The sequence below is a fragment of the Rhinolophus sinicus genome, chromosome 1 (assembly GCF_057876585.1).
Source record: "Rhinolophus sinicus isolate RSI-liver-muscle chromosome 1, RSI-T2T, whole genome shotgun sequence".
Taxonomy (NCBI): Eukaryota; Metazoa; Chordata; class Mammalia; order Chiroptera; family Rhinolophidae; genus Rhinolophus; species Rhinolophus sinicus.
Genome location: NC_142501.1, coordinates 151,748,526 through 151,772,481, shown reverse-complemented (window position 1 = coordinate 151,772,481; position 23,956 = coordinate 151,748,526).

Below are 23,956 nucleotides of genomic sequence, written 5' to 3'. Positions count from 1 at the left end.
TGGTGGCTGAGACAGAATAGGCCCTTAATAAATATAAATCAATCTCTACAAGTACTTATATATCCAGTGCTCACAACCTTCCTTGTAAATGTGTCATCAAAAAAAAATAATAAGTACCTATTTTTAATTCAAATCATTTATTCTATAATCTCTCCAAGAGATGTGCTTGCTTACCATATGTCACACAAAATCCCTCTCCTGGGTATCTACCCAAAAAATCTGAAAATATTTATCTCTAAAGATATATGTGCTCTGAGGTTTCTTGCATCTTTATTTACAGTGGCTAAGACATGGAATAAACCACAGTCCTTTGATAGATGATTGGATAAAGAATATGTGGTATATACACATAATGATATACTATTCTGCCATAAGGAAAGATGAAATAGTGCCATTTATGACACATGGATGGATCTTGAGATTATTATGCTAAGCGAAATAAGTCAGACGGAAAAAGTTGAGAACCATGTGATTTCATTGATATGTGGGATATAAAACTAAAAACAACAAAGGAACAAGACAGACAAATGAAGAAACAAAAACTCATAGACACAGACAATAGTTTAGTGGTTACCAGAGTGTAAGGGGGGAAGGGGTGGTAGATGAGGGTAAAAGGAATTAAATATATGGTGATAGAAGGAGAACTGATTCTGGGTGGTGAACACACAACATGGTATGTAGATGACGTATTACAGAATTGTACACTTGATCTATGTAACTTTACTAACAATTGTCTCCCCAATAAACTTTCATAAAAAATGTAAGATGGCTGATTTAAATGCAGTAAATTCTAAAATTATTTTAAAAATAATTATCAGCAAATGGTTGTTTCTTTTCAGGAAGGTGACATTGGTATTAGTGTGAAATTTAATTATATGTCTCCTCCCCCAAAATTACAAAGATAAATCATCCGGTTTTCTCTTTTCAATTAAACTATGAGACTTATTTTCAACTTACTACATTTATATTGCAATTAAGGTGAATTGCAGCTCTAGTTACATGATATTCTTTTTGAGACATAAATAACCAATATTTTAGCAATCATGTTTTCAGTTTCTGGTGAAAATTATAGTCACTATAACCAAGTAAAGTTGAATGTGGATTCGTCTGGGTATGCTTAAAATGACAATGTACCAACAGCAATAATGTACATTAATTTTATACAGTTTTCCCATAATAATCTATTAGTACAACAGTCATTTCATTAGAGACTCTTGCATATTGAATACAGACAATGATTATTAGCTATAATTTTAAATAAAGTAATTTTTCTTTCCTGACCCCATCATACAATACTTATTAACTGAACAAAATTCCTTTACTAATTCTATATGAAAATTCGTATAGTCTTGTGAAATTTCTAAGCAATGTTAAGCTACAAAAAAATCTGCTTATTAATATCACCAAATATAGTCTGAATTCAGGTTTCTGCCTTGCTAAGTAATAGTATTTAAACCTTCAAGTGAGGGTACATTTCTCCATCTTCCTCAAGCGAGGGTGTAAAGGAAACAAATGCAGAGATTCTCTGACTAAAGCATATGGCTGGGCTGTCTAGAGTTCTGCTCAGTTAACAGTGGCCTTATTCCTAGAGGTGACACAGACACCACAGGAAACACCAAATGAGAGAGTTTGGAAACTACAAATATGGAGGAAGTTATAAAGAGAAATATTAAGAGAGTGCAGATTATCTCATGATGTCTACTTTATGAGTAATAAAATACAGGTTGGAAAATCTGTTACTATAGCTAATCATGTAAAATAAACTGGGAATGAATATTCAGAAAAGTAGATTTGACTCTAACATCCTACACTGTCCTCTAAAATTCTGGATAAAGCCTTCTTTGATATACTTGTTAAATGATTCCTCTTCTTCTCACCAAAGTTTGATGGCATGTATCGTGTGTATCTATTTCTTGTACCAACTATTTTTTATTTTACGATCATTTATTTTATTTCATTGGCTTTCACTGGCTATTCTTATTCCAATAGTGCCCATTTACAATTATTTCATCATATATTAATATCTAGTAAGACAGAACTGCTTTCATTGCTATTCTATATTAAAACTCATTTTATTTTTTATCACATGATTTATACTTTCAGAAGAATTCATCTTATAGTTTTCACTGGACTTACCTGCCATCAAGTATACTAATACACACACACACACACACACACATATATATATATATATATATATATATATATATATATATATATATATATATATATATATATAAAATGTGAAAGCAATTGATCTAATTACAGCAAGGAAACTCCAGCCTAGAAGCTGGTGCATTTCCTAATTTACTGTATTAAACAGATTCTAAGACACTCTTGTAAATAATATTTTGATAAAAGGTTATGTTTAAAATTGATGATGTCACAGTTTCACTAGGTTTTGGGCTCTATGATAGCAGTATGTAGTGTAATGTTGCCTCTCACAAAAGTATTTTAGGTAAAACAAAATGAGTTCTTTAATTTTTCTCTTAACTTTCAGAATGCTTTGCAATTTTCTCCCTATCATCTATATGTTGTTTATTTTGCTCCCATATATTTATAATATTGTCACTATGAGAAATAGGATCTGGATATGTGTATTTGCATGTGTGTGTGTGCATGTATGTTTTTACATGCACGTGTGCACATCTCTGGATTCTTTTTCCTTGTAGTTGCTTTTAATCCTTCTAACAATATAAATTACACATTTTTACATGTTTTATATTGATTTTCTAACTTTGTTTTAGTAGAACAGTCTTCTCAATCATTTATATGATTTTTACTCATAGTATTTAAAAATATCTGTTGATTACTTTCTTTGCAGAAATTTCAGAGAAAGGAGAATATATGCATGTGTTCAGATTGTCACCCTGACCAGAGTTTTCAACAAGAGAAAGAAAATAAACATCACTGATTTTCTTCCCCCTTTCTTCTAGCTTCGAGTTAAGGCTTGCTGTTGCCACTCTGCAATTGATTGAAATGGATCTAATGTCTAATTAGAAGGTCTCATATTCAGAATCTCAGGACAGGGGTACTGCCTGACATGTGGCTATTCTAGCAAGCAAGTGTCAAGTGCTTCCTTTTGGCAGTGCCTGCTTGCATATTAGTCTTGTCCAGGTCTTTTCTGAACATGCCATAGCAACTGTCTGTTACTATTTTTGTGCACTGGTGCCAGTGTTCTTCCCACAGTGCTATCACACAGAGATAAATGCAAGAATGTAATCACCCCTTTCCATTATGCCAGTAGGCAATGACAAGAAAAAGTGACAGAGCCCCATGAAAACAAATTTATATTCTCTTGCTGAGTAAGATGTATAAAATAAGGCTCTTGAAACATTTCCCATTTGTGTTCCTATAAAATTGAAAGCAATAAATAAAATGAAACACGAATAATGTGCAATTACGTGGCAATTAAGAGAAATCCTAAGATATGTTTCTTTTTACATGGAAAGTTATCCACTTAGGATGGATTTTCAGAGGTCCTGTGCTGATGCTGTTACTGGTGATGTTATTGCTGATGCTGGTCGTGTTGGTCCATTCTTTATTACTCACAAATTCAAAAAGTTATATCAAAAATTACTTCAAAGCACAGTATCTCTAAAGGACAGAAAGAGAACAAATGAACTGAACTGAAAACTATAAGAGATCACATGTGACTAGCTCGAAACTCCAGATGCTGATTTGTTCTAAACTAAATAAACTGTGTATTATGGACTATCAGTTTGATATAAGGAAAACAGAAAAATTTCCTCTTGGTTCAAACATTTTAAGCTCCTTAAACAATTCTAATCAGTGAAGGAGTATGTTGCGATCCCTGTCTTTCTGGTTTTATTGTGTGACTTTGATTTTTAAGTGTCATTAGACTCTGTATAACGGATCTGCTATCTACACAGTGTGCCTGTGGTGATATTACAGGCCTGAAGCCTGTTATTATGGTTCTAATCAATACTGTCAAAAATCTGTTAATAGCAAAATTAAAACAACCAGGTCAATAAAACAGTATTTAGCCAGAGTTTATTGTGCATATAGAAACATTTTGTGAACTAGGAACTCTCGAATCAACTGAGGTATGAGGCTCAGAGGCATATTGCTATAGGACAGCTTATACAGGGGAAATGCAGAGGCTGTTTATTCTTTACAAAGATGGATTATTGCATTAGAGTTTTCCTAAGGATAGGGGATTGAGTAAAAGTGGTTACCTCATGTCAATTTGGGGGGACAGCTAAAGTTGTGTTTATGATTTTCAGAGTATTTATAAGAAACCACCTAAGTTTCACTTATGTTTATGATGTAAGCTAAATTTACTTTGCTTACTGGCTGAAATGGTTTTGTCTGCTCAGGGAATTATCAAGTCTGGTTTCCACTTTGTATTTAATTTTAACAAGACACTAATGCTTGTCTCACTTTTCTAATTTATGTTTTACTTTTCCTTGATAATAGAGCCTTGCTCTGAACCCCCAGCCTTCTTTATTAGGTCCTAGAAGCCTGCTTGGCTCATGCTGTCTTTCTCCCCATGTCCTATTATCCCAAGCTATTTAATTTTAGTCTGGGGCTTATCTCACAGTTATTTTTTTGATCATGATTAATTGTATTGCCACTCATCTTACTGCCGTCCAGTCACAACGTCCATTATTCTCCATCATATTAAACCTACTGGATATAAATCAAGTGTAAAAAAATCTATCAAAAGTACAAAATCAAAAGGTGACAACTTGGAATTAATATTTTTACAGCTTAAAGGCCAGCCCACGATTTGGTTCAGATCCTGAAATCTCAATTCTTCATATTTCTGAATGTTTTTCTCCTCTTTGCTTATCTAAATGAGAAGTCCAAGAATTCATCTCAGTCACAGAATGGTTAAACCTCTTATTTGTTATATTTATATTACAGAATATTAATTACAGAGTCCCTATCCACATCCACAGTCCTATATGCCCTCAGACACTATGCAATATGTGATGCAGAATTTTCTTATTTTTTAAAAATGGTTTTTAGATAGCCCACCTGGAATACAATATAATTCTTATGGTAAATCTGCTGATCAACTTGAACATGTTATGTGACTTTTTTTTTTTTTTTTTTCCAAATAACAGAAATGGTTTGCAGATAAAATCTAATTTCCCACATTTACAAATGTATCCTCTACATATTCCATTTGGTCTCATGAATATTAACAGAAAAAAAATAGTAGTTATAAGATGCAATGATTTTGGAATTTTATTTTACATTAATGCATGAGAAAATCAATCTGTATGCTTTCATCTATTCACTTATGTGTGCTTCCGAAATACATTTATTTAGGGTCTATTATTTGGTAATGTGGATCAGGAGTAAAATAAATCCACAGCCCATTTTTAAATCTAGAGCTCTGACCACAGAATGCCTGTTACTGTATTTGTAGCCATAATCGGCTCTGATCTCTTGGCCAAAGATTATCTTGTGATTTGTTTTGGTTACAAATAAATACTCATCCTTTGAGACCTACATTTTTATAATTATGGCCCAAAGTTGTTGTACAATTTCTGAACATATTTAGAATTTCTACTCATACTACATAAATATTATGCAATCTGGAAAATATTAAAGATAGAAAAATATGTCTGATTCATTCTCAAGGATAACATTGCCATCAGTTTTTGGTTTTGTCTGTTGAACATATTTAAATAACATAAATATTTATTATAAATATATTTTATGTTAACAATACTATTTATTAAATACTTCTCAAAAAAGAGAAGAAAATTAAATTTCCATTTAAAAACTCCCCTTAATTTGATAGGAGATTTTCAACTATGTATAGCCAAGTACCCCTAAAATACTGATAATTATAACATGGACTAGTCAGTCATGTACCACATAATGATATTTAGGTCAATGACAGACCTCAGAGACTATGCATCTCCACTTTGTATTTAATTTTAACAAGTGGTACCATAAGACCACAATGGAGCTGAAAAAGTCATTTCTCCTAATGATGTCGTAGCCGTCATAATGTTATAATGCAATGCATTACTCATGTGTTTGTGGTGATGCTGGTATAAAAAAAATCTACTGTACTGCCAGTTGTATAAAAGGACTGTGTTCTATATTTTTATTGTATCTTTTCTGTGTTTAGATACACAAATACTTAACTTCTGTTACAATTGCCTACAGTATTTAATACAAAAGCAGCCTGTACATGTTTGTACCCTAGGTATGTAGTAGGCTATACTATCTAGGTTTGTGTATGTGCACTCTATGTTGTTTGCACAATGAAGAAATCACACACTAATGCATTTCTCAGAATATAACCTAGTCATTAAGTGATACATGGCTGTGTACACACACACACACACACACACACACACACACACACACACACACACAAGTATGTATATTTAATATGAGAAACTGACAAAGGTATTTACAATAAAATACTTATATACACAGGCCCAAAATAGTTTAATGGAAAAAGATAACTACTCAACATGACCAGGTGGTAGCCAATTAATTTTCTATGAAGCCTTCTCAACAAGTATTTTTAAAAAGTGTCCTTTTAAAATTAAATCAGCAAATACTGTGTCTCCCCGAGAAGAAGACTTAGCTGGACAAACAGCTCTAATGCGTCTTTTGGAGCAAAAATTTATATAAGACCTGGTCTTATATTATATAAAGCCTGGTATATTATATTACATTACATTATACTATATTATACTATACCATACTATACTATACCATATTATTTTATTTTATATAAGACCGGGTCTTATATTATAGTAAAATAAGACTGGGTCTTATGTTAATTTTTGTTCCAAAAGATGCATTAGAGCTGATTGTCCAGCTAGGTCTTATTTTTGGGGAAACACGGTAGCTATTGTAGATTTTAATAGCAATTTTCCAACAATACCTTATTAATAAGGTTTTCAAAAATGTATTTTATATTTTGTTAAATTTATTGGGGTGGCATTGGTTAATAAAATTATATAGGTTTTAAATGTATAATTCTATAATACATCATCTGTATATTGCATTCTGTTCAACACCCAGAAGCAATTCTTCCATCACTATACATTTGACCCCTTTTACCCTCTTAAGATGCTCTATATCAGTCTATTAAGAGAAAGATAACAGAATATTTCTATATTATAACATTTCAAAATGAATCTAACATAAGTCAATTTTACTGATCTGCTTTTAAGTCTTTGTATGAAAATGGGGAATACATAACAAAACCTTTATTCTCTCTAAGTTGTAAAAATTACAATGTTCCTTGTGCACACCAAAAACACAAGAAATCTTTTTCTCTTTTGTTATAAAATCTGTTTTGTAGCGCTAGGAAGGCTACACTCATTTACATGTTAATTGAAAAGAAAATAGTGGAAAAATATTAGTAAGATGATAAAAAAAGAAGCTTATTTATCCCACCTAAATTTAGGTGCCATTTGTTCATTCTTGTTAGACAGGAAAATGACAAGAGCATCCAATTAATTACAAACATAGATTGCAATTTCGCAGCTATCTGCAGGCAAAAATGAGAAATCTATTAATCAATGAAAATGAAATGAATCATAAGTTCACCTGCCCCCTACACACAATTTCAAGTTTTGTCTGATATGGGCTGGGATTTTTACACAGATTTGAAGATGAAGAAGCTCATTTATTTAGTCAGATTTCATTCATTAAATTGTTTTCATCTGTCTCTGTTGCTATGAAATCAAACTACTTTGGATAAAATCTTGTTCAGTTTTTAAGACAGCAGACTTATTATCCCTAAAGAATGGCTACAATGATGAAAACAAATATGTGATATGTCTATAACTCCCTTGTTTTCAGTATAATTGAGAAAATACTATTTATAAAGTAGATGGGGCAGTATTACTTCACATATTTAATCTCACTGAAAAATATCAGGTAAAAATAATAGTAATATTTCCTATCTAGTAAACTTTGTATGGGGGAAAATAATCTAGCTAACTGATTTACTAAATAAAACCACCTATCAATTTCCTTTTGGTGGAAAAATATAATATTTGTAAAACTATACTTATCTCAGATTGATTGTCTAAACTACTGCATACTCTTTTTTCTTTACGCGTTGGTAAGACTGACAAATGTTTCACATTCAAATATGTAAAGGATTCTCTGCCTGATTATAACAATAATTTCAACATTCTGTGAAAATAATTAAGTGACATATATATGACTCATTCTAAGTACATTACAGAAATCATGTGATTTAGAAAGGGAGCAAATAGGAAAATACCAGATCATTCCATAGTATTAAAGGTAATATTAAGTTAAGCAAATTGTGTCAAAAGCCACATTGAGAAGATAATGTATAATATAAGTTGTTATGAGATAAAACAAGTAGTAATATCAAATTGCTATCTCTGGAATTTCATAAAGTATATTAACATTGAATAAGTCTATGAAGAGATTTTGGAGGGTTGTTTTTTTTTTATTTATTATTTTTTTTTATTTTGGAGGTTTTTATCGAGCCAATTAGAAACATCCCCACAAGCCAGGCCTCTGAATAGAGTTTTGAAATTTAACCAAAATAAAGAAAAAATATGTAAAGACAGTTGCAATTATTTCATTTGGTACCCTGGAAAAAAAATGCTTTTATTGTGCCAAAGCTTGAAGGCAAAATGTCTCATCTCTACTTATGCGATCATTGCCTGGAGATATTCTCTGAGAAATCTATCACCTTTAATGTCCCTCACTCTTTTACCTCCATGATATATCCATACAGATCTCAATGGGATTTCCCCTAACTGCAACTCCCTTGACCACTTAAGGTCTACAACTCTCTTTGCTATTTCCCTGCTACCCTTGGGCTTAAAATAATTTTTCTCCTGGCCCACTACTGGTAAGCCTGTGAGGCTAATATCTATTTTTGTAAATGCATACTAAACCAACTTTTATCTGGAATCATGCTTTATCCTGCTAGTTGCATAATATCCTGTTTCAAATTGCACAGGTGTTTCTAAAAGTTTTACTTACTTCTTGGTTTGGGGCCTGTGAAGCAGTATAAAGGATTCTATTTTTTTATGTTTTATTGGGGTGACATTGGTTAGTAAAATTATATAGGTTTCAAGTGTATATTTACATAATTCATCACCTATATATTGCATTGTGCGTTTACCACCCAGAGTCAGTTCTCTTTCCATCACCATATAGTGATCCCCTTTTTGCTTTTCTACTGCCCCCACCTTGCCCCTTACTCTCTGGTATGTGCAAAGTCAGTCGGAATAAAAATGATTTTGCTTCAATCAAGCCTTAAAATGATGGACTATAAGAATGATAAGAAAGAGTCTCTCTCTCTCTCTCTCTCTCTCTCCCCCCCCCCCCTTTCTCTTAGCTATAAGGGATCTAAATTTAAGGAAAGGGAAATTCTGTCTTTCGTAGGAAAAAATAATCTCACATTCATTTTGAATAAAGAAAGTGTATTAAATTCCATTCATTTGAGCCTAAAAAGTATTCATTACAAGTCATGGGTACCAATTTAACCATTCTTTCTGCCTATCTTACTCCCTACTCTGGTTAACTCCAAAGTATTACCTACTTTGTATCTACATTTAGATAAGTGTATTTGTTTGAAAAACTCATAAAACCACACTGATTGTACTCACATTCCATTCAGGACCATAAATATCTAACAAGTCCTAAGTGTTTCTCAACTTGCTTACTGCATTTTCCTACTCCAGTCTTCCACTTTCCTACATGCTTTTTTCACAAATTCTGTCATATCTTAAAGCCGCCAGAACCTCTTCTTCCATATTGAAAAGTCTATTAATACACATGCTACCTATTTCTCAGTGAAAATAGAAGCAATCAAGAAAGATAGCCTACATGTTTCTTCTACCCATAAATAAATATATTTGCTCCCACATATATTGCTTTAAGTACTGTTAGGTTGGGTAGGCTCCTATACTACTATCCAGAGCAACCTCCTTAATAAACTAGATCTCATCCCTTTTTGCATACCAGTGACACTCCAGGAATCATATTCTTCTTATCCACCATTTGTTTTCTCTAGTTTATCACTCTGATTGAACCAACCGATGCTATATATGTAACAGCAAAAGATACTATAACATCTTCTATGTACCAAAAAATATGTATTTTCTTGACCTCATATTCCCGTTCAGCAACTATTTATTTCCTCTTCCATTAAAACCAAAACTACTAAGTAAACATTGTCACACTCACTATCTCCATTTCTTTACTTTCGATTATTTCCTGAATTCACTCTAATCAGACTTTCATGGCTACTAGCTCAAAGAAACTGCATGTTGAGGACACATGTGGCTTCTCTGCTGCCAAATCCAATGCAAAACCTTTAGTATTCATTTTCCTGGAACTACCAGAGCATTTGACAGAGTTCATCACTACCTCCTTGAAAAACTTCATGTGATTTTGGGAACACCAGTCTCTTTCGCATTTCTTCCTATCTCATGGGTCATGTCTACTCAGTTTCTTCTGTTCTCATTTAACTTCTAGGATCTAGGTCTCAAAATGCCAGAGACACCTAGTGCTAAGGGAGAAGCCATTCTCTTGTTTTATTCGTTCTCAACACTGAATTTCTTGAGTCTCATAGCTGCAAATACCATTAACATGCTGAAGATTTCAAACTTTGAGTCTTCTACCTAGACTCTCCCTTTAAACCCAGGTTTATGTGTCAAACTGCAAACATGATATCTCCATTTAGAAGTTACTTCAAGCTTAAATCCCAAACAGATATTCTTTCTGCCAAAGTATTCTCTCTCAATCTGCCACATCAATTGATGGAAACTGCATTAACTAGTTACTAAGGCACATACATATAAATACATGCAAATACACTCACACAAATTGAAACTATATTTTTTCTTTTACCACACATACAAGTCATCTTAATATCCAATACATATTTTCTTCAAATATGTACACACACACACACACACACACACACAAACACACACACACACTCCAATTACTCCTTCCATTCTGGTGGAAGCTAAGGTAATCTTTTTCCTGGATTATTTCTGTGTACTCTTCACTGTTCTCCCTGCTTCCAACATGCAGTCTCCACATAACAGACATTTTTTTTAAAACAAAACAAAATCATATTAACAGTCTTCACAAAGCACTGCACTGATTAATTATATGTGTTACCTTGGCTAGGCTATGATACCCAGATATTTGGTCAAACACCAATCTAGATGTTTCTGTGAAGGTGCTTTTTAGATAAGATTAACAGTTGAATAAATAGACTTTGAATAAAGCAGACTACCCTATGTTATGTAGGTGGTCCTCCCTCATTCAACTGAAGGCTTTGACACACAAAAAAAAAAGTTTCCTGGAGGGAGAGAAACTGCAAAGCTTCCCTGGGTCTCTAACCTGCTGGCTTAGCCTGCAGATTTTGGACTTGTCAGCCTCCACAATTACATGAGGCAATTCTTAAAATAACCCCTACCTCTCTCTTTCTATAGATGTACACACACACACACACTCACACACACACACACAATCTTATGGTATGTTTCTCTGAAGAAACCTGACTAATATATAATGGGAAAATTCTGAATTACCCTTTTAAGTGAAACATATTCTGTGACCTGGCCGACTCCATTCTGGATATCTGAAGTGGTTATAATAGGTTTTCCTCACTAATTTCCCCACTCTTTTCCTCACAACTTCTCCAACTTGCTAAACATGGTTAATCATCCTTCTGACGCTGGAGCAGTGGCAAGGCCAGGTCCTAGTTGACTAGTCATAATCTGTCACTGATGTTATCTATAAATTGGTAGGTAATCAGTCTCTGTCTCTTGTGGAAAGCTCTGCGGACTCGCAGAGACTGTCCTCCACTGGGGATCCCTCACCTGTACTTCACTTAAAGGAAGTTGTTTTTCCACCAGATGGCCAATTAAAATTCCTCCCCTAACTCTCCTGATAGGGCCCATGGCTCCTCAAAGCAGTCGACTGAGAAAGATTTAAATATAGCTGCCTTCCACCCACCCCTTTTTTCACTCCTGAGTGATAGCCCTAAGCATTCCCTGTCCCAGCAAACTCTATGTGCTGTCATTACGAATGTATCTTTCATGAAACTCCCATAAAGTCCTCATGACCCCTTCTGGTTCTGTAAGCAGACTGCAGCAGACAAATATCAAATTCTGTTTGGTCTTTTCATAAAGCCTCTTTGACCAGACTTGATGTCAGCTTGGAAATTAATTCTCTCTCTTGCCCCATTGTAAGAGAAGACAATATATCATAGAATTGTGAGATTTACCAAATGAATTCTAATATACAATTTATAGAGATGTTTAACTTTAAATAATTTTATATCAACAATCAAAATGGGCTACTAGTGTTATAAAAGCAAAATTGTGAAACCAATGTGCAGCAAAATATTTTCTTTTGATAATTTGTTTCTTCTGTACACCTCAAAATCATAAATTCTAATTCTTAAGCTATAATATGTAATTTTAAATATAAATATTTATCTTATCCTTTTATAGAGTATTGTGTGTATGTAAAAGTGTGTGTTTTCACTTTTTAATTTGCTCATTTCTAGTATAGGGTTATTCTCCCTCATTCCTTAAGGGTTTAATTATGTGATTCTATCAACCAGTTGGAACATAAGTACACACGTAAATATAAGAAAATAAACTTAACGTAATTTAACAATTGTATAAGAATCCTGGCAGCTTGTACTGATGATCTGAAATATAGATGAACTCAGATGACTGACTTTATAGTCACTGAAACTTAGAAAATGAAACTGGGGCTTGGGTGTAAGGAAGTTTGCATACAAAATGAATTTATACCCATTAACAATAAACATAAAATAAATGTATGTTGGAATCTAAAATGTACATTTCACTTTTTGAGTGTTGGAATATATATTTTCCTTTCTAAGAAGTTTTCACAAAATTTTGAAAGGACTTTGTGAGAGGGAATTTTTGGTACCTACATTCACTTGAACTTACTATGCTTATTTCTATGCTGAGGTTTTAATGAAAAAAAATTCTCAGTTAGAAAAAAATCACTAATATGTGTAATGAACATGATTATTTTTTAAGTGCTAGTTTCTCTTATAGCCTGTGTTTTCATGAGAATGTAGCCAGATGGCTTATCTTGTAAATTTCCCCAGAAGATAACATGTTTCTCAAGAAGTGGAGTAGGGTCAAGAATCCAATTTTTATTAGTAAAATTGTACAAGCTCATATAAAAACATATATAAATGTGTATTGATTTATTTAAATTTAAAGCAAAATGTATTTTGTTGTTTATGCCACCCTTGTTACTAATTAAGACATAAACTAATGACCTACTTTGATTTTTTTTAGTAATTTATCTATTCCCTCCCTCTTCTTTTTTTCTTTCAGTATGCTCTAAAATTCTTCTCTTTATCTTTGGTTTTGAAGTTTCACTAAGATACATCTGGCTGTAGATTTATTTTTATTTATTCTGGGAGTCACTGTGTTAATAGACTGAGAATTGGTGTCATTCACAGCAGAAATATGTGAAAAGGAGACTAGAAAGACAATAGAAAAGATCAGTAAAACTAATATTTCCTTTAAAAAAATAAACAAAATTGACAATTCTTTAACTAGACTAAGAGAAAAGAGAGAGAAGTCTCAAATAAATAAAATAAGAAATGAAAAAGGAGACTTTACAACTGATACTGCAGGAATATAATGGATCATAAGAGACTACTGCGGACATTCATACACCAATAAATTGGATAACTAGTTGTATGAATAGTTATCATACAACTAGTTGTATGACTCCTACACATTGGATGACTGAGAAAATGTCCACATTGAAACAGATAGGAAAAGCTGAGTCACGCTATACCATAATCTCTATTCCCCATGAGCCTTACAGTTGGAGGGAAGCCCCAACTCCCTTCTTCTTCTTGAGAAAAGGGTTTGGACTGCACATTAAGCATCCAAACTTTTATGGCTGCCATCCAGGGGACTGGTTCCCAAATTACCCGATGAGGTTCTACATTTTCCAGTCACCTAAGGACCGCATTAAACAAAGAGGCAGTTTGAAATAAAATTCTCTATCACCACCACCAGTGCAGAAAAAACAAGCCAAAATGCAGGCTTCCAGTTTCTCCCTGGGCAGGTTTTGACTGTATATTTTCCCAGCTGCTGCCAGTGTCAAACTTCTAATCAGCCTGCATCTGGGAGCTGACTGGGATCTTCTGGGAGTCTGAATGGGCTGCTTTCTCCTCCAAGCGCTCTCCAATAATAAGACAGTATTTAGCTTCTCCCTGGCAGGCGCATGTCCACACATATAGCATCCAAATTTCTAAGGCTACCATTCAAGGGACTAGCTACTGAGTCGTCTAACTTAAGGAACAGATAGAGCTGCATTTTTTAGTTTCCCAGGACACAGACTATAAAGAGGCAGTTTTACATGGACACAGAAGCTCTCCTCATGGCTATTCCCACAGGCTCAGCACAGACCTAGTTGGCAAAACTAGGTCTCTCCCTGAAAGAAGCCAGACTGCATATCTAATATCCTGACCTTCGCAGCTGCTGCCTTAGAGTCAGGCTTCCAGAAAGCCTGTATCTAGGAGCTGACAGGACAGGCAATTAGTAATCCTCAAGGAGTCTGAATATGTGTGGGATTTCCACCTCCTTTGGGGCACTGACTGGACCTGCCATACCTTAATATCCTAGGGGCCCACTAAGAACAAAAGCCTGGCTTTGGAAAAGTAGAAGGCATCAGAATATTGGACCAGCCTGAAGATGTTTGCATCAATATTCATCAGGAATATCGGCCTATAGTTGTCTTTTCTTGTGGTGCCCTTATCTGGCTTTGGCATCTGGGTAGTGGTGGCCTTGTAAAATGAGTTTGCAAATGTTCCTTCCTATTCAATTTTTTGGAAAAGTTTGAGAAGGATCTGCATTAATTCTTTGTTAAATATTGGTAGATTTCACAAGTGAAGCCATCTGGTCTTGAACTTTTCTTTGTTGGGAGATATTTTAGTACTGCTTCAATATCTTTAGTCATTACTCATCTGTTCAGATTTTCTGTTTCTTCATGAGTCAGTCATGATTATTTGTATGTCCCTAGGAATTTATCTATTTGTTCTAGGTTATCCAATTTATTTTTCTCAGAGGGAACTGGGTCATGTGTGGCTGTATATTCAGTGTGTCCATGAGAGGAAAGGAAGACAGGGACCTCCTATTCCACCATCTTGCTGATGTCTCTCTCACCATTTCTTTTTAAAAATGAGTAATAAGTCCTAACCAGCAATATAAGAAAAACAGAAAAACAATGCAAGTATTCAAAATATCATTTGTAGAAAATTCAGATAAAATATATGAATCATAAGAATATTATAAAAAATGATAAAATGTTATTTTCTTCAAATTATAATTATAATAAAAACTTTTTTTTCAAGGGACTTTATAGCATAATCTCAAAATTACTATAAATGAGAAAAGAACCAAACATACACAAGTTAAATCTGCAGAACAACCAAATGGGATTTGTCCTAGTTTTTATCATGGCTACTTATAAGGCTATAATAATAAAAATACTGTCATACTCATACAGAAATGAGAAATTTACCAATTCACAGAATCAAATCATTATTTATTTATATGTAAACTTCATCTATTGAGAGCTAGTATTGTAGCTTAGCAGGGTCATAGCGGACTATTAAATAAATGGTACTGGGTCCACTTGTTATCATGTGGGTAAAACAAGAACTTTTCATAATAACATAAAATATCAATTTATGATGAATTATGGAGATATATTTAGAAAGAAAATTTTGAAAACCTTTAGAAGAAAAGCTTTATCAGTTCAGTAAATGAAAAGTTTTCTTAAAGATACCAAAATAGTTAGGCAAAGAAAAACAACAGATAAATTAGATCACTCTGAAATTAAGAGTTTGTGTTTACTAAACACAGTCAAGAGTAAGATATGACAAGTCAAAAGACTAGTGCAGATATTAACAATATACATAATCAATAAAGAATTTAAATATAGAAACTAAAGAGGTTATGCAAATTATTTGAAGGAGCAAATGATTCAATAGGAAATATAAACAAAAATCTTGAACTGGTTTTAACAAAAGAAAAAACATATCAAAAATCTATGAAAATATGGTAAATTTCATGAATAATCTGGAAATGAAAATTCAGATCACAGCAAAAAATTATTTTACATACACTATGTTGAAAAAAATAAAGTATATGATAATATCAAGTACAGAAAAGATTGTGGAGCAATGCAAATTTTGTACACCTCAGCTGAATACTTAAATTTTATAAAAACTTTGGAAAATAATTTTAGTTTCCCAGTACTATTGTCATGCCTGCATTTATAATACAAACATTGTACATCTGGGTGTTCAACATAGCAAAATACTTCTGTGTATGTACCAAGAGCTGTGTACATAACATTTTATTGCAGGATTATTTGTAAAAGAAAAAAAAATAAGAAAAAAAAATCTAGAAACATTGCAAACATATAGTAAAAAAAAATTGTGTCCAATCACATTTAAATATATTTTACTACATACAAAAAATATTGAACGATATAATGACAATGTATGGTCTAATAATTAGTGACCATTTTCTTCTATTGGAACCACTGCTGACAATAGAATATTTGGGAGAACAGACAAATCATAGAAGAATAAGAACTGCTTATATGCATATCAAAAAGCAGCCCCAAAACTCCACAAAATATATTGTTTAAGGATAAATACTATAAAATTAAAGAAAGGTTAATTGAAGGAGAGAGCAAGATGTTTTTGTGGAGGAGCACAAAGAGCACTTTAAATGTTATTTTTTAATGTTATGTCATAATACTTGAGTTTTTGTTTTATTAATACACTTTAAACTTTAAAGCTGTGTTATGTGCAGTATTTTGTATTCACCATATATTTCAGAAATAAAAATAATTGAAATCCACAGGTACAATCACATGTTTAAATATGTATATTTCCTTTTATATCTACACAATACCCATTATACCTATTTAAACATGCACAAACACAAAGATTAGAGCTGATTAGAATTAAATCCTTAACATTCATCTTCCATCATATAGGAAAATCTTCTCCATTTTGTTTAGATTGACAACCAAGAAACATTAGTTCTTCTATATTATACTCTTCCATAACTTAGTCTGTCTGAAGTATCAAGAAAAATAAAATTTTGGAAACTCTTTCAAAAGAGTCAGAGGTGAGATTTCCAGTCAAGATCATAGAGTAGGTAAATGCTGTGATTCCCTCCGCTTATGACCACCTCAAAATTACAACTAAACTACATAAATAACCATCAATGGGAATTACCTGATGTCTAGCTGAACTAAAGCCGTACAATTAAGGATATAGAGAAGAAGCCATCTCAAGACTGGTAGGAGGATCAGAGATGCAGAATGGACTGGCCCCACACCTGATGTGACCATTAAAAAGCAGGATGAATATCTTGGCTGTGGAGATACCATATGAGGAGAGAGGGATCCCAGCCCCACAGCAGGCTCCTCAACTCAGGGTTCCAACGCCTGGGGGAGAAAAGTCCCAATGACTTTGGCTGTGAAAACCAGCAGATTATGGTTGAATGAGACAGATGGCAGCTGTAGTCCCAGGCGTTCTTCTTAAAGGGACCATGCATGAATAAATGTACTCGCTGATGGACTCACTCTCTCTGAGCTCCAGCACTGGGGCAGCAACTTGAAAGGTACCAGGAACATATGGGGAGGAAATGAATTGTCTGGCATCAGAGTGAGGGCTGAAGGGACAGCTTTCTCCCAGACAGAGTGCTGGCAGAATCCATTATTTCTTTGTTGTGCCTTCCCCTTCTCATAGTGCAGATGCAATAGGACACCATATCTGAATCTCCATCAACCTGGTTAACACCTTTCCTTCGTCCCACCCTGGTGATTCCCTGAGACCTCATGCCACCCAAATTGCTTACTCACCCAAGCTGCTTCCAGTGGCTTTTCTGTACAGTCTATCTTAATTTTCACTGTGGACTTTCCTAAAATCTCTTTAAGGGTCAGAAAACCCAAACAAGCAGCATCTGGCCTTGGTGTGTCCTATATCTCATGGTGAGCAGGCTCAAGACTGACACAAACAGCAGCTGCCCTCAGTTCGATGTTTGGCCTCTCTTAGGCACCTCCAAGGCCACGTGGGTGGCTGCCATCTGTGGATTGCTTTATGGTTCATGCTATGTAGTTCTGGGCAGGGCAAAGTCTACAGCTGAACTTAGCCTGCAGAGGGGCTAACATGCCTAATGGCCAGCTTCAGACCCAGCAGGGGCACCAGCCAACAGCATCTTTGGGTGACACACCAAAGAGCAGACAGGGAAGGCACCAGAGCCCTGCTAAAGCAAATCCTGGTCTGTAGCATCAGCCCCTGTACACCAGCTTTAAAAATGTAGTCACAGCTTTTTTCACAATAAATCAGCCTAAGGGTAAATCCCTCCCGTGGACATGCAACTAGAAACCAAGGCTCAACAACAACAACAGGAGGTCACACACATCCCACACAAGAAATACCCCAGAACACCTCATTCTGGGGCCCTACAAGACAGCTACACATAAGGCCCCTCTCATAAGGCATGGAGGCATAGCAGCCCTACCTAATACATAGAAAAAAAAGACAGGGCAGCAGCCAAAATGGTGAAACAAAAAAACATATACCAAATGAAAGAACAAAGCTCCAGAAAAGAACTAAACAAAAAGGAGACCAGCAATCTATCCAGACACAGAGTTTAAAACACTGGTTATAAGGATGCTCAATGAACTTAGGGACAGAGTAGATGAACTCACTGAGAACCTTAACAAAGAGATAGGAAACATAAAAATGAACCAGTCAATAATAAATCATACAATAACTGAAATGAAGAATACATTGAGGGAATCAACAGTAAATTAGATTAAGCAAAGGACTGAATCAGTGATTTAGAAGATAACATAGCAGAACACACCCAATCAGAACAACAAAATAAAATAAAATAAAATAAAATAAAATAAAATAAAATAAAATAAAATAAAATAAAATAAAGAGTCCAAAAAAAATGAGAATAGTCTAAGGGGACAACATCAAGCATACTAACATTTGCATCATAGGACGTGCCCAAAGGAGAAGATAGACAACAAATAATTTAAAATCTATTGGAAGAAATAATGACAGAAAACTTCCCAGACCTGGTGAAGGAAATTGACATATAAGTCCAGGAAATGCAGAGAGTCCCAAACAAGATGAACCCAAAGGGGCCCATACCAAAACACACTGCAATTAAAATGACAAGTTTAAAGACAGAGAGACTCTTAAAAGGAGCAAGAGAAAAGCAGTTGGTCACCTCCAAGGGAGGTCTGATAAGACATCAGCTGATTTCTAAGTACAAATGTTGCAGGCTAGAAGAGACTGACAGGAAATATTCAAAGTGATAAAAAGAAAGGACCTACAACCAACATTACTCTACCCAGCAAAGCTATCAATTAGAACTGAAGGATAGATAGTTTATCAACACCAAACCAGTATTATAAGAAATGATAGAGGAACTTCTTTAAAAATAAAAAGAAAAAAAAAGAAAGAAAAATATGAATAATATAATGGGGATAACTAAATATATACCAACAGTTACTTTCAATGTAAATGGTTTAAATGATCTAATCAAAAGACATAGTGTGACTGTAAGAATAAGAAAACAAGGGCCTTATCTATGTTACCTACAAGAGATTCACTTCAGATCAAAAGACACACAGAGACTGAAAGTAAAGGAATGGAAAAAGATATTTCATGAAAATGGAAACAACAAAAACAAAAATTAAATCTGGGATAACAATACTTACAACAGACAAGATAGACTTTAAAACAAAGGCTATAACAAGAGACAAAGAAAGACCCAGTAATCCCACTTCTGGATACTTATTCAAAGAAACCCAAATCACTACTTTGAAGTGACATGTACCTCCAAATGTTCATTGCAGCATTACAATAACCAAGATATAGAGGCAACCTATGTGACCATCAGTGGATGAACGGATAAGGAAGAAGTAGTACATATATACAATGGAATATTACTCACCATAAAAAGAATGAAATTTTGCCATCTGCAGTGGTGTGGATGGACTTGGAGGGTATTCTGCTAAGTGAAGTAAGGTAGAGGAAGACAAATACCCTATGTTTTCACTTAATATATGGAATCCAAAGAACAAAATAAACAGAAACAAACTCATAGATACCAATAATATTTTGATCACTGCCATGTAAAAGCAGGGGTTAGTGAAAAAGGGGAATGGATTAGTAATCACAAATTGGAAGTTGCGAAATAGTCATGGGGATATAAAGTATAGGATAACTAACATAGCCAATCATATTGTACTAACTATGCATGATATCGTGTGGGTACTAGATTTATCATGGGGATAACTCTCTAAGTTATATAAATGTCTAATCACTATGTTGTACACCTAAAATGCAATATTGTATCTTAACTGTAAATAAAAAAAATCAAACAATTATTAAAATAATAAATAAAGAGGGTCAGCGGTGTGAAAGAAATAGCTTTTGGTCTAAAGGTTTTCCTTGATATATCCTGGTATAGCTGTGTCTTTTTTCTACATTTTCAATCTAATAGTAACAAATAACTAAATATTAAGACTATATTCAACCACAATAATTTACAGCTCATTTAAACTATCTGCATTGCTTCTTATTTAATACATTCAAGACACATTCAATAAATATTTTTCATATACCTACCATATGCCTGGCAATTATTCTTGGTGTTGAAGATAAATTGGCAAACAAAACAGACTAATTCCTACTCTGTGAACCTTATATTTTAGTGGAGTTAGGAGGAGTATAAACAAACAAACAAACAAACAACAACAACAACAAAAATGCATATTTAAGGTGTCAACTGGTGATGTGTGTTCAGAAGAAATAAAGGAGGATAAGTACCCAGACTGTGGCCAATAGAAATAAAGCGGTTAGGAAATGTCTTCTTTGAAATAGTGATATTTAGCAGAAACCTGAATAAAACGTTTTAATCTTGCAATTATCTGAATAACTGCACTCCAAGAAGGGTGAAGACAATTTGCAAACCTGAAGGGAGAGACACTTGGTGTTTTCTAGAAACAGCGTGGGCCAGAATGATGGAGTAGATGAACAAAGAGAACAGTGTGAAAAGAGAGGAGATCGGGGCTCCGGGAACACAAGACTGTGTTGTATGATATTATTTTTGTGTTTACTTTTTAGGGTGATGATAACAGCAATTTGGCTTTCGCAGGGATTGACTTTGTGAGAAACAATATTAGAACAAGGGATAGTCGTTTGGAAGCTATTGTCATATTCAAAATGAGAGACGATGATGTTTTGAGAGTTGTGATGTCTTCACAGTTTTCTGTGAAGGCTGTGAAAATTCTCAGACTCCAGATAGTTTTAAACAGTAATGCCAACAGTATTTGCAAATGAACTGGCATTAGGGTGTGTGAAAGGAAAGAGGTAAGGTCGATCTATGAATTTTGGCCAGAAAAATGAGAAGAATTGACATTTACCTAAACAGAAATGACTACAGGGAGATTGTTGGAAAAAATCAGGTTTTAGTTTGTTTGTTTGTTTTTAATTAGTTTTGTTTTTAGACATGTATTTGACACATCGCTTAGTTTAGCTATTCAAACAAGATATTAATAGGTTGATAGGAATAGGAAGGTGACAGGACAGGATTGGGGTTAAAATTTAAGATTTTTTTCCATGCGTAGTTTGTATTTAAAGTTATATGGAATTCCTGAGAGCCCATTACTCACTACTCCACTTTCTTCATGCCTTTAGTCAGACACCACACAAGGCTCATGATTTTCTATGTCAACTCTATTTTAATTTACAAAACTCCTAGCATGGATTTATTTTCCTCCTTAATATTTACCACCTTCTAATACACAATATAGTTTATTATTAGGTATTATACGTTTCTCCACCCTATATAATGTGCACTGTAGAGGGACAGATGTTGGTTAATTTGTTAATTGTTAGATTTCTACAACCCAGCACAGTGCCTGGGATATAACAGCTGCTAAAAAAAATATTAGTGTAATAAAGGAAAAATGATAAAACAGGGTAAGATTATTTAGACAGTAACTGTGCATAAAAAATAACCTTTAGACTATCCCAAGGGAAGAACAGCAGCATTTAGGGTTTCAGGAACAATTCTAGGACTAATTCTTGGGAGATAGGTAAGTGGTAAAAGAGAAACAGGGGAGTTGGAATTCCAGATGTCAACTGATGAAAATGTTTGGAGAGTGTGACTTACTAGGTTAAATGCTGTAGACTAATTCAAAAACTGAAGTCTGACACTTGAAAATGTGATTTTCAAAGAAGGACATTGATGGTAATCTTAAGAACAACTAGGTGTAAGCAAGAAACATGTTAAAATGAGGCTAAAAGGGAATAAGAGTAAAGGAAATGGGAAAAGGATACCACATAAAATTTGCAAGAATTTCTATATCAAATAGAGCACAGAAATAAGTAGTAGTTACAGAAAGAAGATATGGGGTAAAGAGATTATTTTTTTTTTAAATGTAAGTGGTGCTATGACATTCACAAGCTGATATTAATGATTGAGTAAAAATATTTAACTTACGATACAGCAGAGAAGGAGTTAATTGCTGGACCAATGTTCACAACCAGACAAAAGAAAATGGAATTCAGTGTACAACTGGAAATGTTGTACACTGGATGGTGGTAGAATGGTCAATCTTGCAATATGAATGCAAAACAGTAGGAATACATAGGCACAAAATAGGTTTATTAACAGATAGGGAATTTCTCTTACCCCTCCTGATATTTTCTTATTGATATGTGAAGAAAATTCAACTGTTGAGGGAGAGGAGGCAGGGGTAAAAGTGTTGGAAGAACAAGAAAAAGAGAAAGTCTTAGACACTCAGATATGTTCAACTAAATATGGATATACAGGAAGTCAATAGCAAAGTGTAAAGATTAGCCCTTTCTAAACAAATCCTCTTCCTATACATATTGGAGACAATAGAAAGGGTTTTATAACACAACCATTTTCTGTTAACTTTTATTATTAATAATTTTTCTATCTATAGTTTTATATATGTGAATATTTTCACACATGTATAGATACTCATATACATTTTTATTTTTCAGTAGCATTCAACATTCAAAAGTTTGAATTAAATTTTCAGTGACATTTCAGCTCAAGAGCTTTTAAGGTCAAGAGGTATAAGAAGACTTAATAACAAAAGAGTTAATAAACATAATACTTATTTGGTGGATAAACTTGAATAAAGATAAATATCTTAATATAAATAGAAATATAGAAATATATTAAATTGTATTATATCACTCAAGAGTGAAATAATAAACACATTAATATTGATCACATAGAAGATGAACTATGTGATATTTAGAACTGCATTTCAGGGAGTTTATAAAATCATCCTGTAGATTTACTAATATTTATAGACAAAATAAAAAAGTCATGGAAATATCTATAAAATAAGGAGAAAACAATGATTATTGTACAACTTTTTTTTTTTTTTTTTTTTTTATAGTTCCTGGTATAAGGTAGTTGGCTCAATGTGAATTCTACAGTGATTTTATGGTAATTATTCATTGCTCTAATTTATTGAGTGCCCTTTATGTGCAGACTGCACTAAAATATAAATGATGTGATATCTGAACAGTGAAACTCCTTGCTGTGAAGACTAGCCAGGAAACAACGCTACTAATACATTTATTAGGAGTTAAAAGTTGCAAGATGTCATGGATTTCTGGAATAAAACTTTACATTTCTACCAGATTCTTTGTGTGTGTGTGTCTAATCTCATTACAAATGAGGAATACATTTTAAGTTAAAGGTTGTATCCGTATATATTTATCCTTCATATTTACACTAAAATGTTATTTAATATACATTTCATTGTTTCTGCAATTACCTCAAATTCATACTTTATGCCTAATCCGTCATCCGATCAAGAATTC